This window comes from Eretmochelys imbricata, chromosome 4 (assembly GCF_965152235.1).
Source record: "Eretmochelys imbricata isolate rEreImb1 chromosome 4, rEreImb1.hap1, whole genome shotgun sequence".
Taxonomy (NCBI): domain Eukaryota; kingdom Metazoa; phylum Chordata; order Testudines; family Cheloniidae; genus Eretmochelys; species Eretmochelys imbricata.
This window is the reverse complement of record NC_135575.1, coordinates 92,357,569-92,377,712: the sequence shown is the minus strand read 5'-3', so window position 1 is coordinate 92,377,712 and position 20,144 is coordinate 92,357,569. Positions and strand designations below refer to the sequence as shown.

Sequence of the window (20,144 nt, the reverse complement as noted above, 5' to 3'; positions counted from 1 at the left end):
GCTTTCAGTGCTCATTATTTATTTTACGGTGCAAAGGCTTTTTTAAAAAGTGTATTTTATGAATATTCAGATGCAGGATATGGACTCATGAGTCAAAAATGTGTCACTTTTTGATTAGGAAAGCAAGACATTTATAAATTTTTCCAAATACAATAAATATACCAAGATACCAGACTCATCACAATACATAAAGTAAATAGAGAGGGTTATGATAAAGGCAGGGGAGGGGAAGTGACATACCTACCTTCAAGGCCTATGTTAATCATAGGCCTCTAAAAAGTCAGCCCAAATTGCTTTGAATTGTTTGGGCATTCCCTTTCACTACATGTAAGGTCAGCCATACCACTGAGCCAGGCATCAATATTTGGTAGGGATCAATTTTTTCATTTTTGCAGGATTAAGTTTTTAGCAACCAAAGCTGCAGGTTGAAACCACGCTGCCTTGTTACAAGGTAATCTCTAAATATCAGGAATATATCCAAGAATGAAACTTGGCCTCCAATTTAGCATCCAATATCAAATTGGACATTTGACTGACCTCATACCAGAAATTCTTGACACAGGGGCACTTAATGTAGCACCAACTGAGTTACATTTCCAACAGCATTTGTGAGGCCCATTACCATTATCTTATGCAGGGACCAGTATATTTGAGAAAGTGTCTTTTGGCAAATAAGCCATAGTGTCAGCTCTATAGTTTCATTTTTTAACAATAGACAGAATTGTATTCCATTGGGTCAGAGATAGATGTGTATCCAAATGTGTATTGTAAGAGGATACCACTGGCTGAGTAAATCCAGGAAGTTTCCTCCAAAATAATATATGATCTGGAGCTCCCCATGCATCTGGTCTAAATACACTAGTAAGTAAACGCTTTAACTGGAGATACTTCCATGTTCCAGAGCAGAGTAAACCAAACTGTTACTGAAGATCTACACAAATGGTTTAAATTTATCATTGTCAATTATCTGTTACACACTCATAATTCCTCTGTCCATCCAATCCCTCCAGATCCAGGTTTTGCTACTGATTTTAAGAACAGGATTGTTCCATATGACTTCTACAGGGAAGAATGGAGGGAAGCAGAACTTTTTAGCCAAGTTTGACCAAGCTTATATGACAGCCATCACTGGGAGAGCTCTGGAGCCATCAAATCTATAATAATCTGACAATGTCTGAAACAGGTAGAGGATATACCAATTCTCATTCAATCTGAATCCAAGGTGAAGTCTGTGTGGTCATATGTAACATCCACAAAGATGCCTGTCTTAACAAAAAGGAGATATGATAATTTTCCAAATTGGGAATATTGGGGGAGCTGTAATTTGTTAAGAGCTGGTCTAGATTTCTTACCTGTACCCAAAGGAATGCTGAGAAAATATTATTGAATTTCTTAAAATGAATTTGAGGAACAGAAAAACTGCTCAGGACATAGAAAATTCTGGGAAGAACATACGTTTTCAGTATACTAATTTTACTTGACAAACTGAGCATTAAAATCCGTCTCTCCAAATCATTAGACACTTGGGCAATAACTAGTTCTATATTTATCTTAGGGATGCCCTGAATATTTTTGGAAAGCAGTATTCCTAAATATTTCAGATAAGAGGATTGCCACTGAAAGTCCCAATTTGAGAACAGTACTTTGTGGGTATACTGTTAGTGTCTAAGATTTCTGATTTACCCCAATTAATTTTATATCCTGAGAGGTGTCCAAACTTATTACCAGTAGTTAAAAGGTTAGGAATAGTAACCTGGAACACACATACAAATACAAGTTCATCTGCATAAAACATAATTTTGTTCTCTGTTTGGGCCACCCTGATACCATGAATATGTTTATTTGCTCAGATGGCAAAGGCTAAAGGTTCTAGAGCTAAATCAAACAGAAGAGGAGAAAGTGGGCAGCCCTGTCTCATATCTCTGTAATGGAAATGGGGTGTAAAATAATACCATTGATAACTACCCTGGAAGTCAGGTTAAAGTATAAAAGCTTAAACCAAGCAATATATTGTTTACCAAATCCAAATTTTGTGCACACACAACAGATTGCCCACATAGCCTGGAACTAAGACCTTTACAGAATCTAAAGAAATGACAGCTAAGAGTTCTTTAGAATTTTTTGGAGTGGCAATAATATCATTTGACACACGTTATCTGAGCCACGTCTATTAGGAAGGAAGTCTACCGGATTTGTGTGTTGAATGTGAGATAGAACTTTGTCCAATCACACAGCAAGAGCTTTAGCTAAAATCTTAGCAACACAATTGCTTTAAAAAATTGTTTTGTAATTACTACATATTTCAGAGTAACAGCCGTGTTAGTCTGTATTCGCAAAAAGGAGTACTTGTGGCACCTTAGAGACTAACCAATTTATTTGAGCATGAGCTTTCGTGAGCTACTGCTCACTTCTCACGAAAGCTCATGCTCAAATAAATTGGTTAGTCTCTAAGGTGCCACAAGTACTCCTTTTCTTTTTGCGAATTACTACATAGTTCAAGGTCTTTCCCAGGTTTAGGAATAACTGAAATTACAGCTACTCAGAGTAGGAGAAGAGTTTGCTCATTCTTGGTCTCATTGAACATATTCAATAACCTAGGCGTTAAAGTTTCAGAGAACTTTTTGTAAAATTCAGCTGGGAACCCGTCTGCACAAGGAGTCTTTCTGACCATCATATTTTTATAGCCTGAGTCAGTTGTGTGATTTCTAAACAGGCATCTAAAAGTTCCATCAGAGTCAGAGATTTGTGGCAGAGACAATCCACTACAAAAGTTATCTAGGGCATCTTTAGTGATTCCCTCTTCAGCTAAATATAGTTTTGAATAAAATTTTTGAAACTCTTTATTAATATCTGACTGTTGTATATAATTTATTGCTACTATCGCGAATAGCGGCTCTCTCTCTCGCCAGATTCCCAGTAGTTTTGCTTCAAAAAGAATAAAGCAAACTCTGCCTTTTGGGACAGAAGTTTATTGATTTCATAGTTTAGACTGATGAGAATTCAGAGCTTCTCTGGGGAGGAATTAGAAGCACAGTCTACATCCAAGGCCTTAATTTCCTTCACAAGGGTATCAATTCTATGTTCTCTCCATTTCTTTCTAAACGTGGCATAAAAGATGATATGGCCTTTGATGAAGGTTTTAAATGCTTCCTAAAGCGTGACAACTGATGAAACTCTGGAGGTATTTGTTTTAAAGAAAAAGTTCCAACTCTTGCTGGACAGAGTTAATAAATGATGTATCAAACAGCAGAGAAGCATTTAATCTTCACATTTTAGTTGAGGGTGCATACTCTGGGGACCTAAAAGACATATGTATAGGAGCATGGTCAGATATAACAATAGTACCAATGGCATAATGAGTGACAGAATTGATCAAGTCTTGTGACACTAAGAAACAGTCCAATTTTGAATACGTTGAATGAGCTGCAGGGGAAAAAAAAAAAGCTATAGTCTCTGGTCATAAGATTACCCCATCTCCACATATTTTTTAAGCCTAAATCTGCTATGTATGTAATGTGTACTCATGTATTTCAGTTTTTATATGGAGAAGGAGAAGATTTATCAAGTGCTTGGTCTAGAGTTATGTTAAAGTCTCCAGCTATGATACTAGGATGGTGTCCCATGTCATTTATACTCATAAAAAAATTACGACAAAATTGGGTCATCCTGGTTTGATTTTAGAATTGTCAATTTCAGCCTTGAGGATAGTAAATCTGACCTCAATGTCAGATGTTGTGCTGAGAATATTAAAATTCAACTTTTTATGTATTAGTATACCAATGCCCCTCGCTTAAGAATTAAAGCAACTGGAAACTGAGGGGCATATGCAATCTTTATTCAGTTTACAAGCTTCAAATTCTGGCAAAGGTGTTTCCTGGAGCATGGCAATGTCAACCTTCTTTTTTTTTTAAAAGCACTGAGTATACTTTTTCCTTTGTGTTATTAAAACCTTTTATATTGCAGGAGACATATTTAATTATCAGAACCATCCTTGTTAAAATATACCAGATAAAATATAAAGTCACTTTACAAATAAATGAGAAATTGCAAATTTTCCTGAGCAGCATACAGTTCTAGAATATCGAAGCAGCAAAAGTTATATAAGCCAGGGGCAGAGTGTTGCTTCCCAGTACATATTCTAAAAGGAGTGGGAAGAAAATTTCCAGCATGGAAGATAACAGGAGGGGGCAAAAAGGGGACTTAAATATGTGGAAAAAACAAAATGGAAAAGATTGTGGAGAGAAAAATATACATGAGTGCCATACAATCAAGAAGAAATCTGTTTAAACAATCCAAAAACAAACACTTGACATCCAGAGAAGGCAGCCAGATCAGGTGAAACTTGAAGATCCTCACAGCCCCTGGGGCCTCAAATCATTACAGCTACAGTAATCACCTATTACCAATAGAACCTTCCCATTGAGTTCTACCTGTAACTGGTCATTCACAGGTGGACCCTGGTATGGAGCCCCACTGACCTCAGTGAGACGCTTCACAGGGAGATCAGCCTACAACTACATGAGCAAATAACCACTCTTTGACAGTCTTAAATTATTTGACTATATGTTAAATTAGCCACCAGAGAGCGTTTAAGTAGTCCTAAAAATGTAAACAAAATTTACAAAAAGTAAAACACAAATATACATAAAATGACAGAGCTCCAAGAAAACATTCATCGTTCTTTATGTGAATGCGTAAAGAAATTGAAACAAGCAATAAGTGAGAATCAGCTGTATAATGTTTGAGCCTGGCTGTTAAACACGGACCTGAAAATTAAATTTTTTGTTCATGCTATTCTGTAATAGTGCAAAGCAATTTTTTCAGGAAAATATTGTACTACTAGGCTGCATGATTGTTTTTCTTTTAACAAGTTTCAGAGTAGCAGCCATGTTAGTCTGTATCTGCAAAAGGAAAAGGAGTACTTGTGGCACCTTAGAGACTAACCAATTTTTTGAGCATAAGCTTTCGTTGTAGCTCACGAAAGCCTATGTTCAAATAAATTGGTTAGTCTCTAAGGTGCCACAAGTACTCCTTTTCTTTTAACAAGTTTCTCAACAGTTTAAGACCAACTCCAAGATGCACAATTATCACAATTTAACAAGAACACCTGATATCATAAAAATAAATATATTTGAGACATATATGTTATTTTTCTTGGAATCTCCATAATGCTAAGAGACCTCAGAAAAACAAAATGTTTCAACTGTTAAACAAAAACCTCAAATCAAAATAGCTTTTAAACAAACATTCTCCTTGCTGTATTTAAAACTCCAATAAGGGGATAATGAGAACCTGAAAATTAAACTGACTGTAAACTTCACTGAGTTTCAATTTCCAAGTTGAGAGAAATACAAAAAGAATGCCAAGTAAATTAGGATCCCAATCCTACAATGCACATGCTTAATTGTATGTGTACCATTTACTAAAATCAGAGAGGCTACTTACATGCTTGAACTTAAGCATGTACAAAAGTGCTCGCAGCACTGGGGAATATATTTGTAAAATCTTGACTTTTAATAATTTAAGGTGTTATTAATAAATACTGCTTAGACACCATGCTGAAACAAAGTAAAATTTCACAGTAACAGCCGTGTTAGTCTGTATTCGCTAAAAGAAAAGGAGTACTTGTGGCATCTTAGAGACTAACCAATTTATTTGAACATAAGCTTTTGTGAGCTACAGCTCACTTCATCGGATGCATACTGTGGAAACTGCAGAAGACATTATATACACAGAGACCATGAAACAGTATTTTCATCTGATGAAGTGAGCTGTAGCTCACGAAAGCTTATGCTCAAATAAATTGGTTAGTCTCTAAGGTGCCAGAAGTACTCCTTTTCTTAAAGTAAAATTTATTCATTCAACAAAATTTAATTTTTCACAGTACCCTTCACTTCAGTCTCTCTGCTTTAACAGGATTTAAGCAACTATTTCTAGACTGAAATCGCTGTACAAGCATTAAGTATTATAATGACTAATGATGTGAATCATTTTGGGATTTAGAGACAGATCCTGCAAGCTGATCCAGGCAAGTGGACGCCTTGGGGCCCCATGAAAGGGACGTGTCTACGTTTATAAACCTTCTCTCGGGCCAGCAGCTCTTCATTCTATGGGACCATTGGTTTCCGGGACTGGATTCACGAGTTGCAAACGTCAGTTGTCCTGTAACTTCGCACGCCACTGAATTTCATTCCAATTTAACACTGACACTAAGAACACCCCGCCCCGCCAACGACAGGCCATGGGCGATCGCTCCACCAGCAGCCCGCCGCCCGGTTTTATTGTCCATCCTGTGCCGCAGACAAGACTGCACCTGGCCCTACGGCTGCGGCGGACAGGCTCGGCTCCCGGCCGGCAGGGTGCTGCGAGGATCACCGCGCTGAGCGGCGCAGACCAGGCTGTCCCCGACCAGCTCCGGCAGCAGGGAGAGCCCCTCTGACAGCGGGGGTAGTGCGGGCGGGGAGAGCCGCTCCCGGCTGCACAGACCGGACGAGACGCCGCCCACGGCTCCAGGCGCGAGAAAGAAAACAAACAGGGTCCCGGCTCCAGCGCCAGCTCCAACCCGCGCCCCGGGCAGGTGGGGAGCTGGCAGCTCGGAGCGTCCCGCCCCCGCCCTCGGGGCGGCGAGAGCAGGCGGAGCCCGGCCGGGCGCCGGGCCAGCCGGGCAGGGCTCCAAACGTGCTGGGAGTTGTGACAGGAGTAAAGTGGGTCACAAGGCCTAGCGGGTCCCTTATGAAACAGCCCCTGCCCTGCCCCGCCGGGGAGCCCGAGCCCCAGCCCCAGCCCCAGCCCCAGCCCGCGCCCGGCCCGACGGGCAGCCCCTGCCGTGCCCACCCCCCGCCGCTGCCCTGGAGACGGGAGCCCCGCCAGGACTGTCAAACTTTAATGGCTCCCCGGCCGGGATCCGGGGGACCCCGCCCGGCCACAGCTGCCCCGCCTGCCCTTGCAGCGCGCACCTTACCCGGCTCCCCACGCCGCCTGACCACTCTGGGCTCCTTGCAGTGTGCGAAGCCGCTTCCTGCGCTTAGTCCCAAACCCACCGACAGATCCTCCTCCAGCAGCAGCCAGGCCTGTGATTCCCTCACCGCCACCACTGCGCATGCGCCGCCAGAGCCTACCGGCAACAGCAGCCACCGGATTGACTAAGCCCCGTGCCAGTGCGCGTGCGCCAGGCTGCCGCGGCTGGGCCTGTGATTTACCTTCGCCGCTAAGGGGCATGCGCAGCCTCCCACCGCGGCTTGCGACTCCTCTCCAGTAGTGACGCCTAGCTGCGGCGCGGAAAGCAGCTGTGTACGCGCTCGCAGCCCGTGTAGCGGGACCCGGCTCCCTGACCTCAGATCACCCCGGTAGAGACGCGGGTGGCTCTGTGAGGAGAAAATGGCGCCTTTTCGCTGGGCTGAGCGGGCCGGCGCGGCTACAGAGACAGGGGCTGCGGGGCGGAGGGCGCTCCCTTGTGCCTTGGTGGGTGGGGACCGCCCGAGCGGGTCCCAAGGCAGTTACATCACCCTGCCCAGCACTATTAGCGCCTTTGGGGGCGGGCCCCCCAGCCGCCTCACACCTACGGCTCGTGAGGCAGCGACTGCGGGAGACCCTGGTGCTGGGGGGGTCTGACAGCAGAGTCCCGGTGAGCCCTGGCCTTACTGTTAACCCTGCCTCAGGCACTGCCCCGCTCTGCACCCCAGGAGGGCTGGCGAAATCCCCGCTGCCCTTGCCGCCTCCAAGCGCCTCAGCAGCTGCGCGCGTGGGAGGAGGAAAGGCACGGCGCGTGCTGCCTGGGGCCGGCGTAGAGCCGCTTGGAAGCCCTTAGCCGGTCACTGCAGCCTGTCTCACACGCCGCCCTCCCTGGGGTAGCTGGACGCTTCGCTCCCTTTAATGAACCTCCCCTCACGTCACCCCTGGGAAAGGCGCCTCCTGTTATACAGAAGTACAGACGAAAGCCGGAGTCCCGCTGCGCAGGCCCAGAGCGCGCAGCGTCACTGCAGGTAGCAGTAGTTGAAGAGAAAAAAAAATCACAATCTGCGCCGGGTAAGAGGCTGCGCATGCTCAGAAAGGAGAGGAGCTTTTATTGAGTTGATCGCAGGCTTACAACTCATATAAAGGCGTTTTATACGGCAGGTGATGATTCCCGGCCCCCCCTCCCCGAATAGCTACATCAATATAAAGTACCTTTACACAGATATAACCAAGTACACAGTGGGAAGCAGCAGGGAGTTGTGCTGCTTTCAGTGTACCAAAACAATTTATCAGGGGGTAGCCCTGTTGCAGCTGAAGAAGTGGTTTTTTATCCACGAAAGCTTATGTCCAAATAAATCTACTAGTCTTTAAGGTGCCACCTTGTTTTGGGGAATACAACTTATGTGTTTAGACTGAGGCCTAAGCGACTTGCTCAGCCACAATCAGGAAGTCTATGGAAGAGTAGGGAATTGAACTCCAAGCACCCAACTCCTGGAATCTTTACCACCCAAATGAAGGCTACTCACCTGGAACTGGAGTTCTTCGAGATAGACTCTGACTATTAAACTCCTGGCGACTCCTGCTCTGTCATGTTTGCCTCTCTGTTTTTAACTAACTTTACACCCAAGAGTTAGAAATAAAACAAACAAAAAACTTGGGATATCAAATATATATATATATATATAGGCTGTGCTGTAACCGGATACCCATGTTCTCTGATAGGGAGGACATTCATTCTTTATATGGCTTTAACAGCACCTACATATGCTAACAAACTTAAACAAAGGCTTTGTTTAAGATTGTTAGCATATGCATTGTGCTGTTACATTGGTCAGGAGTCCTGGGGGGGTGGGAGGGGTGGACGGAAGGTGTTTAAACAGTGTTTTTTATTCTGTTTCGCCCCATTGGTCTGAATTATCCATGACATCCATACTGCATCACATCAAGTCCAAATCACTAGAGAAATACTTCTGCTTGCACCGACCAGAGGATGTTTGGATTTTGATGGCCGCCCAGTTCTGCAGCCTGAATGGAATCAGGTATGGTCCCCAGTGTACCTAGAATTCTTCTTTACAGACAAACTAGTCTAACATGCATTTTGTTAACTTGAGCTGGAGCAGCAAAACAAAGAAAACAAATGCCTCATTTTCCAGCTTTGTGGGTGAGAGAACTATAAGTGAAGATTATAATACCGGACACTGACAGCCTTAAACCAGCCAGCTGCCTCAGGAATCTGCCAAGAACTTTGCGGAAAATATTATGTGTAAATATATATAAAATGTTCCTCATTTTAGTAATGGAGGTAAGACATCACACATCTGCCCACCTTTATTCGAATGAAGCTCCTTCTTATCTGACAACTCAGGCATTGTCAGTTTCATCCAGAACAATTTACAAACTTGGAACCTAATACTGTAAACCCTTAATCATTTGATCAATCCCATTGAAGACAATGGGATTATTTGCATGACTATGGACCACTTTTGTAGACTGGTAAGAGTTTCAGGAGTCTGTTCCTATAAAGGAAGTTGAATCCCCCATTGAAATGCAGTGTTTGGGTACCACACCATAAAGCAGTTTAGGATACAGTTCTACATAAAATTTGTCTTTTAGTAAGTCATACGTATGCTGAAATGGTTCTTCACCCAACTCCCATATTCCCTATAAACAGATTGAATACTACATGTTTGCGGGGAAAGTGAGTAGTTAAGTATGTTGATGTTTGTATATACAAAGGGGGGTGTCAGAGGAGACGGGGAGAGCGTGGGGGCCCCGGGATGGGAGCAGGGTGCAGACGAGCCACATGGACGGTCACATGGGGAGGTCACGTGCCCTCCGCCTCGTGTCCCTCCTATGAGTGCAGTACCTGCAAGAAATGGTTTCTACTTGCACCACTGGACACAACCCCATGAGTATGAATATGCAGAATCATATTCATAGTGCTGGTACAGTGGGGCGGGAGGAGGTATTGTTTCATGGTCTCTGTGTGTATATAATGTCTTCTGCAGTTTCCACGGTATGCATCCGATGAAGTGAGCTGTAGCTCACGAAAGCTCATGCTCAAATAAATTGGTTAGTCTCTAAGATGCCACAAGTACTCCTTTTCTTTTTGCGAATACAGACTAACACGGCTGTTACTGTGAAACCAGAGATTTTTGAGGACATGCAAAATTCCTTAGTCCTGCTCAGATCATAGGTGAGGATCCTCTTAGCATCTAAAGTAAGCAACCTTGAATTCACCCTTGTGACTGAGGTCTGGGGAAGAAAACTGGTTTGAAAACTAGAAAATTAGAGTTTGATTAATGCAGAATTCAGACTCTACTTTGGGGTAAGGACAAAGCAGCAGCTTATCTTTTCTGAAATATAGTAAAAGATGGATCAGCAGTGAGGGCATGTAGTTCACTGAATAGCCTAGTATGTGCTATGGCTATTATAAAAAGTTTTAATGGACAACTAGAACAGAGAGCTATGTTAGAACTAAACTGAGATCCCTTGATGGGACTAATTATTGTACCTGTGGTTACATGTCAGCAAGCCCCTTTATAAATTTCTTACCAATATTATGTGCAATGGGAGATTTATTATCTAAGAAAATATCAAGGATGAATCTAAGAGGATAAAGAAAGACCCAAAACTTTTAATTAGAGCAAATATTCCAGAATATATTCAATTGGTGGTAACAGTGTTGATCCAGGTTTTTCATGTATCCACTTCACAAATCTAGTCCATTTGAAATTATAGCACTTTTTAGTCAACTGATTTTTGGGGGCGTGAGGGGTGGGGCAGGGTTGTTTGTTTAAGTTAAGTATAACTTGCTGCACTTCCGATGGGAAAGATTTTTCCATTACAGTCATATAGCCCATGCAATCAGTTGCAGTGATAGAGATCTGGGTGGTAAACCTTTTGTTGAGGCAACATATCTGGTAACACTAGAAGAAGTCTGTAAACTCCCTTTGAAAGTTGCAGGAGGTTTGTGTACCATTGCTGACTTGGCCATGCTGGATCAGTAAAGATACCCATCTGGCTTTATCTTCCTTACTACCTTCTGAATGGGAATGGGAAGCTTATAGTAGACCATTCTCCCAATTCTGGAGAAAAGTGTCTGATATCAGGAGACTGCCCATACCTTCTCATGAGCAGAAATGGAAATGGTATTGTATCTGGTGGTAAATAGATCTATGTCCAGAAATCCTTTGGTTTGAAGATGTCATCAGTTTCTTTATTGACCATTCATGTAGATGTGTCATATCTCCGCTTAGTTGATCTGTCAAGTTGTCCTTTTCAGCACAATGAAGGGCCATGGGATAAGCTCTATGCTGGATACATCAGTTCCGTAACTCAACTACTACTTTACACAGTTGGAAAGTGTGCTCCCCCTTGTTTAAGATAATATATTGCTATCATGTTACCTGTGGCAATCTGTTCTACTCTTCCCTAGATGTGAGGTAGAAAAGACTTGAGAGCTAAATGGATGATTCTAAACTCTAGAATTTTCATATGCAGTTTCTTTCCTTCAAAGCTCCAGTGTGTTCAAACTGTTAGACTGTCAAAATGTGCTCCCTTGTTGGAAGCATCTGATGCGATTGTTATGGCTGGAGACTGAGGATCAAAAAACGTTCCTTTTAGAACATTTGTGCTCTGAGTCCACCATGTGAAGGAAAACACAATCCCCTCCAGAATTTCTTTCTTAGCATACTGTCCATACTTGGTCTGTAAATTTCCTGCCAGCCAGTGTTGTAGAGTTCTCATCCTGAGTCAAGCATATGGTATGACAGAAGCGGCTGAAGCCATTATGTCCATCAGCACTAGAGAAAACATTAACATTTGCTTATAGCAAGTTGAAGCTTGAGAAGTCTCTTTTGTGAGACAAAGGTGGGTGAGGTAATATCTTTTATTGGACCAACTTCTGTTGGTGAGAGAGAAAACCCTGCCTGCCTGAGCATCTGGAACTGTTCCTATGAAGTGAATTATTTGAGTAGGACGAAGCAAGAACTCTTTCATATATATCAAGAGGCCTAACCTCTCAAAGAGGGAATAGGTGTAACTAATGTCTTCAAGAAGAGCATCCTGTGATGTTGCACTGAGAAACCAATAATCTCATTATGGTTCAGTGAAAATACCCTCAGATAAGTGAGAATACTTTGTAAAAAAAAAAAAAAAACATGGGTGCTGGAAGTGCTGTTGTCACATAAAATACTTGTGACTTGGTCTGTTAGAAATATGAAAATAAACATCCTTTAGATAGAGAGCTGCAAACTAATCATGGATGAAAAAGAAAGATCCAATGGATGCTGGCATCAGCATATGGAAACAGAATTTCCTGATGGTGGTGAGCTTCCTTAGATCCAGTATCAGATGAAATCCTCCACGTTTCTTTGGAACGAGGAAATATCTGGAATAGAAGGCCTGAATTCTGGACTGTTTTGAAACGTCTTCTATTGCTCCCACCTTTTACTGGGATGGAATATGATTTTAATATGCTCTTTTAAGAGGCATTCCCTAAATAGGGAAGGGATGGGGGTTGGGTGGAAATAGGGTTTCAAATGGAATTATACCAATAGAGAAACTATAGGACCCAGAAAATGTAGAATTCTCTGGAGAAAAGCAAAAAAGTTCATCTGATATCTTTCGTATTTCAAAAGTGGAGATCCAAGAAGCATAATTTGCGGGAGTTTTCTCTTTCCCCTTTTAGATAACAACTCCTGTGGATCCAGTATGTAATCCAATTGCAGAGCTATATGGTGTAGTTTAGCTGCTACAGTAACTGTTGTTAATAGCTCATCTTAAGTGATCAGTCTCCTTACAGTGTGTATAACACCCATTTTTTCATGTTCTGTGTGTATATAAATCTCCTCACTGTATTTTCCACTGAATGCATCCGATGAAGTGAGCTGTAGCTCACTAAAGCTTATGCTCAAATAAATTGGTTAGTCTCTAAGGTCCACTAGTACTCCTTTTCTTTTTAAGAAACTGCTGTGTGTTCCAGAATTATCTTCAGTTCCGATGCAGTCTTTGGATCAATTAGATGAGATTTACACAGGGATTTGCTTCTTATTTCTAGTTTAGGATGTGAAGTTGATGTATCCAAATCTGATTTTTTGAGACTGACTTGGTCCTGCTGAGAGGAGCCTTTTTGTCTTCTGCTGTGCTTTTCAAAAAGTGGACGGAGCCGATGGCTTTTCTTACAGTTTGGTTCTTCGCTCAGAGGCCATTGCCAAGGAAGCCTTTGGAATTTTCATGGTCAGACATGATGGTTTCCAAATCAACTGTGCAGCATTCATAGAACTCAACCTCAGAACAGAAAACGGAGGTGTCGTCAAGATATTCTTCTTTTTGGAGTTAGCTGTACTCTGAGCTAACAGTGGTCTTTTTATCTTATGGTCTGATTGTGAGATAAGCCTTCAGTCAGAGCCTGCAATAATTCATCCTTCAGGCATGCTGCAGCAGCCAATCCGTAAGTGAGGACCAGGTCTGCTGACTCCCAGAGACAGCAATTTAATCCCACAGGAAGAGCAGCAATCCAGTCTATCCAGCCTCACTACTTGGGCTGGGAACTCTCCCTCCACCTCATGGTGTTTCCAGCCTGCTTCTGCCTCAAGTACCCAACCTGCTTCTGTTACTGCCACAGGCTTCCAGCCTGCTATCACCAGTTGGCCCAATGCTGCTATCCACCTGTACTTCCATGGTCTACTCCACCCCTACTTCAGTGAACCATCCAGAGACCCCATGATGCTGATCCTTTAGAAGCTGCTAATATGAGCAACATCCCTGTCAAAGCTTCTTGGAGCAAGAGAACTTGCAGTCTGTTATAGTCTGTTCAAATGCTTTGTACATGGTCTTGGAGTGAAGATGCTGCAGATAGAATACCTTGAAGTACTGTGGCCCTCATTGAGACGTGCCAAACATCGGACATGAGCATCCAAGGTTGAGAACACTGCCTAACACAATGTACACCTCTGAAAACTGGGTCTTCTGGTCTTCAGATCTGCCATTAAGCTGATCAACATAACCAAATCTAAACTATAACTAAATAATAACAAGAACTGACTTAATTATATCTATCCAAATTAAACTTATAGTAAAATACTATCTAAGCCACTAAAATTCTTGAGAAGGTTCTGGATCTCAAGGATCCAGAGAAATTTACATGCATCTGCTGCTGTGGTTGGAAGGAACTGAGGCAGCTGAGTGCGCCACAGACCCTTTTATAGCCTCACCCTCAGAACATTGGGGAATGCTGAGGGACAGGGTAGGAGCGGTGCATGAGCATTCCCAGATGGTTCCACCATCTGAGCTGCCCAGCCGGCACACCCCATGAATTTGAATAGGCCAAGGACACTCAAAGAGCTACCATCCTTAATTCCCATCAGCTAAGTCTTACAGCTTCCTGTGTACAATAACAAATGTAGAAAAAATGCAAAAAGGAACTTCGTCAGCATGACAGACTGATGTGTTCTGTGCTAAAGGTGTGCTAGTCTGAAGTGCTTTTGTTTGATATTTTGGTTATACTTTGGGATAGAGAACAGATACTTTGCAAAAAATCTATTGTTCCAGTGCAGAAGGATAACACTTTAAAGATAGGATCACAGTAAATAAAGGACTCATTTTGTGGCTAAAGTTGAGAGATGGTGCCCTTTATTTTGAGGAGTATTGGGATAATTTTGAAAGTTAAAGGTCCAAGATGGGCCTTTTTCTCTTATTCATAAAGGCTACATTTGTATCTGAAGTTGTTGAGCAGCTTCCTGTTGAGTTTAGCTGCTGGTTGTTTTTGTTTCACAAATAGCAGAGCTGAATATCAGGAATAAAATATTTGTTGACTAAAAGAAATATCCAACAGCTTTAAAATATAAACATGACAGATGTTAGTCACGTTGCTTATTGCACTTAAAATACTTCGACACTACGGTTATAAGCATAGAATAAGAATCTATGTAGAACAACCATTTGTTCTTTAGAAAAAACATTAATTTTTAGAGTATGTTGGTTTATACATATATTTAAGTACTCTTTTTCTGGTTATAGGGTTTGTCAGAACCTGCCCTTTCCTGAGCACACACCTTGTTCAACACTGGTGTCTCTGGGTCACTAATAAAACCCAATATCCCTCTAAGCTTCTTTCTAGGACACTTGCCCTTAAATATCAGGCAATTCTGGCTGCTTTTCCTAACATTTTTCCCAAGGACCCTGCAGATCTCTTCAAAACCTCACTGAGTGGGAGGGGTCTCTGACCTGTGGGTTTGAAAAAACCACTAAACTCTTATTTAATGAAATTAAATAAAGATAACAATAGCATCCAGTAACCCTTCTACTTTTTACTCTGCTAGGAAAACACTAATTTTGTAAATGCTTCCCTTCCTAATCGCAGTCTAGCTGTCCACCTTCTACTCTCTCTCACATCAGGAGTCCTTCAAATCGAAGACCTCCAAAGTTCAAAATGGGTAGACTGGGTGGAGCTTCTGTCCTGGAATCTGCGTCTCTGTGCACCCAGCAGCATGTTCTTTTTGGTCTTCATCCCACAACACACCCCATCATACAATTTTTTTTTAATGCTTATCCTGGAACAACATCTCCTCATATCAAATAATTTTAGGTTAGGATAGTCCCTTCTCCACAGGGACCTCTCTCTCATTTTGTCCTTTTGGCTGCAGTACATCTACGGTTTACTATCGGGGGACAGAAGTGGAAGAATCTAAAGTAGCATTAGGAATCCTGCATTCTGCTACAACACCAGAAGCTTGATTTTACTAACTACAATATTTTGCACTCCTGGCTTCCAGCTAAGGAAAGTGCTTTACAAACATTAAACAAACATCTCCTCCCCCTATGAAGTAGATAGGAGATACTGTAAATAGAGATCACTGAATCTTGGTGGTTAAACAGCAGAGCAAATACTACACAGCAGGAGGTGAAAAACATCCAGGAGAAACTGGTGGAGCAACTTAGACATAAATATGTATTATCTAAATGGGAATGTGTTCAGGAAACAAAGGTTGACACCAGCCCAGACTCATGAAATTTGCCATAAGATCTCTAATAATCAAGAATGTTCTGAAAAGATGGCACCTCAAGTAGCAAAGTGCCCCTTCACACGATGCAGATGTATTATTGTAGTTCTGACACGAAGGGAACAGCAACACCTACTGAACCACCAATGTTTCTTGCAGTACCTGCTATATTTGAAGGTCTTCACATCTTGATCCAACTTGGGTTTTGATATCTGACAAGATCAAAATACAGGATAATATGGCTGCACAAATGTGCTATTGCATTTCCTCCAATGCTCTTGTCTAGTGTTTTCTACTGTGCCTTGAATGTGTACTGTAAAGCAGTAAGAGCTTATTAAGTATTTATTAGTGGGAAATGTTTTGATAGTTTTTAAAAAACTTATTCATTTGCTAAACATTTATGTTAACTGGTAAAACAAAATACAGTACTAAAAGAGAAAGAAGACTAACTGATTTTTGTAAATGATTTAAAAAAACATTTTCAGGCCTTGTATATACATTGGTTCATGGGATTTTAATAAAATCATTGATTTACAGCTGTGTTGCTCTGGGACAACATTGGGGTGGAGCAGCAGTAAGGTGTGCTGTGGGGGATGAGGTACATAGCAGCAGAGCAACAGGGATATTCTCAGGGAATGTGGAGGTCCATTGTATAAAAAAAAGCACTTACCAGCACTGGATTGTCTTTCCTGTAGTAGCTTGGGGGTGGGGATTTGTCATCTGGGTAGAGGTGCAGAAACACATGCTTCTTCTCCGTCTCTCCTAGGACTTTTTCCAAGGTCCCTGCTACCTCTTTGTCCTGCCCCTCACCAGCCTGCCATCATATGATGAGGCCGGCGGTATTGAGGAGGAGGTAGTTAGTGACTTCAGGCTCCTAACTTGCAGCCCTGGAAGAGCTCCAAGTCCATTCACTGAAGCATGGGCATGTGCTAGGTCCCTGCCCAGAGCAATTGTTAGAGTCCTTTGCCCTCCAGTACAGAAGTGGGAGGTGCTTCATGCACTCCCAGCATTGGAATGGAATCAGGGAATGCCCACCTCTGGGAATATCCCTGGGACAGGTGAATATTCTTGCCAAGTCAGGCGAAGTCATGGAGGATGGTGTAGTCTGACCAAACAATGACCAGCACCTGTGTGTGCTCCGGAGACCAGGAGGCTACCTTCAGACCATGATCACCTGTATTGATCAATAGATTTCAGCAGAAACCCCCCTGAAGTGCTCAGTGCAGGTTGCTACTACCATTGGCAAAGAGGTGGGGAGGTCAGGGAGCTTTGTACTCTTGGGTAAGGTTCAGACAGCAAAGGGATCAATGCATTATGGGAATGGCCCTAGAGGACTATTGATACCCATAAGCTGGAACCTGCCCATTATCCTCATCCATACTGCACTGTAGAATGGGTACAGGGCAATGCAACAGTGGATACATGTACATACCCACCCCCGTCATGTGTGCTAGCTTTCACTCATTACACTGTCCTTCAGAAACATGCTTCAGAGCTTCAGATATTGACAACAGGGAGGCTATGGTACCACAACACACATGTAATCTTGTACAGTCGCAAGTGCAGACACACCCTAAAAAAAAGTTTGCTAGCAGGAGGCATCATGAGAATGAAGAAGTCAAATGGATGATGATGTATAAGTGGGAGGAGACAACTAAATCACTAACTTACATATCTTGGAACACTTTGATCCTCATTACCAATGAAGTGGAGGCATCTGTAGTCAAATAGCATTTGACAAGCTCAGTATGATACTCATTAGCCCGTGAGAATGCAGTCTCAGGCCCATCTAGTAACAGTGTCTTAAACCAAGCCATTACTCTTGTTGCAGCCCTCAAAACAGACATCTCTGACTTTCTAAATGCTTGAGAATGAGAGGAATTAAATTTGACAATATAACTAACATCTAATAAAAGCAGTTTCTTGCCATGGGGTACGAGGCACCTGCTTTGGCCAGAAAGGAAGAAAAATGGGTTAGTTCAGGAGGAATACAGTAGTCATCTTGAAGACCAATTCCAAAGAAATTGAAAAACACTTTTCTGGAAAGAACTGAAGGTAGAGTTGATGAAAGGCAGTTCAGCTCAGTCAGTCATCATCTAGATCAGTGGTTTTCAAACTTTTTTTCTGGAGACCCAGCTGAAGAAAATTGTTGATGTCCATGACCCAACGGAGCTGGGGATGAGCGGTTTGGGGTGTGGGAGGGGCTCAGGACTAGGGCAGAGGGTTGGGGTGTGGAAGTGAGGGCTGCGGGGTGGGGCCGGGAATGAGGGGTTCAGGGTATAGGAGGGGACTCTGAGCTGGGGCAGGGGATTGAGGTGCAGGAGGGGGTCAGGGCTCTGGGATGGGGTGGGATGAGGGATTTGGGGTGCAGGAAGGGGTTCCGGGTTGGGGGGGGTCTCAAGGTTGCAGCGCAGTCAGCAGTGCAGCTGGGGTGCAGAGGCAGGCTTCCCGCCTGTCTTGGCACTGCGGACTGCGTTGCGCTCTGGAAGTGGCCAGCGGCAGGTCTGGCTCCTAGGCAGAGGCGCACAAGAAGTTCCATGCAACTCTTGCCTGCAGGCACCTCCCCCACAGTTCCCATTGGCTGGGAACGGGCCAATGGGCGTGTGGAGCTGGTGCTCGAGGCGGGGGCAGCACACAAAGCCCCATGGCCCCCCTGCCTAGAAGCTGGGATGCAACGTGGTGTCAGAACAGGTAGGCACTCACCTGCCTTAGCTGGGCAGCACCGCCGACGGCACTTTTAATGTTCCGGTCGGCGGTGCTGTCCAGACCCGCTAGGTTCCCTGGGTGCTGAGAAAGGTGACCCAGTGCCTTACATGCCATGACCCAGTACTGGGTCGCGCCCCAAACTCTGAAAAATACTGATCTAGATCACTATAATAAGGAAACCTGGCTTAAAGGAAAGAAATTGTAAGTCTCTGAGACTCATCTTGAATCCCAACAGAAAAATCTCCAAAACACCCTGGAGTGCATGAGATAAGGCAGTAATACTCCAGCTGCCAATGGACCATTCTTAGTTGATTGCATTGAAAGTACTATGAGCTGCAGTGCATGGAATGTATGAGCAGACTCAATATAAAATTGTTTAGATTACTATGAGCAAAAATATTAATGGATTCTTGAATCTATTACTATATAGGAAATGGCCAGTAGGAAGCTGCACACCCTGTTATGTTTTTGCTCAGTCATATAGCTGTACAATCGTACATGTGCTGAGTGTGAACTGAATGCTGGATGTTTTTGCATATATAGTCCATGAACCATCTTAGGTTTACGCTACAGACCTATATTGGTCCATATCCCTGAGTGACATAGTCTCAGGGAGGCAGATTAAGACAACAGGAGAGTGCTCTCCTGTCGGCTTAGAGCATCTTCATTAAAGCTCTTCAGCAACACAGCTGCATTGGTGAAGCTGCGCCGATCCAGCGTTTTAAGTGTAGACATGCCCTGAGTAGACTCTATATAGGGAAGTCTTCATTAGCGCAGTGAGACTTTTTCAGTTGAGGATATGAGGACAGCATGATGGAAGTACATTATTATGTGATATTTGAATAAATAGCCCCAATAAATAATAATGCTGAATTAGGAAGTGTTTCAGCTCATTTACGTCCATAACTTTAGGCTTTGTTCATCAATGCACTGCACTACTCTGAAGTAAGCATCAGTTTCTCTTCAAGAAAACTTAGACTAATTGTCAGTATTAGAAACAGTTGGAGAATTATCCTTGACATTGGAGAAGATTACAAAATGCAGTTCTCATGTACTAAAAATCTGCTTTATTCAACAGATTAAGGGCTAAATCCTGCTCCTGGATGGGGGTGCCTATAATATCCTTTGGGCCAGATTCTTGATGGGAGAAATGGGGAAGAGGTTTGGCAGAGTGGAGTTCAACTACACTCAGTCGTTAACCAGTGACATTAGTTAGTATTACCCCTATGAATCCCAACTTGTACTGATGCCAGGCAGCCCTGAATCAGAAAGCAACGGTTAGCTCCCTCTGACCCCACCTCTCCATTCCAGTTGAGTGGAACTTAGATGAAGTGGAGATTCAAGGCCCTTCCCACTTCAATATGAGCCATGTGTATATATTCAAGGGTAGAATTTGGCCTTTAGACAGTATATTAATTATTTTCTAGAAGTTTAAACTGCAAGTATAAATATAAAACAAATCTCTGCATTTTTTCAGAT

General features: G+C 43.0%; 1 protein-coding gene across 4 annotated transcripts in view; it reads right to left on the bottom strand.

Annotated features, from left to right (window-relative positions):
• Positions 1 to 7,075, bottom strand: part of CLOCK (clock circadian regulator) — a 95,141-nt gene extending 88,066 nt beyond the window's left edge. For 2 of the 4 annotated variants that reach the window (XM_077815613.1, XM_077815617.1), the window contains exon 1: positions 6,962 to 7,049. The gene's annotated coding sequence lies outside the window, so the exon portion shown is untranslated. Of the gene's footprint in view, positions 1 to 6,956 lie in introns of all 4 variants that reach the window. The other 2 variants (XM_077815614.1, XM_077815615.1) reach the window with 2 other exon arrangements.
• Between the last annotated feature and the right edge of the window lie 13,069 nt (positions 7,076 to 20,144).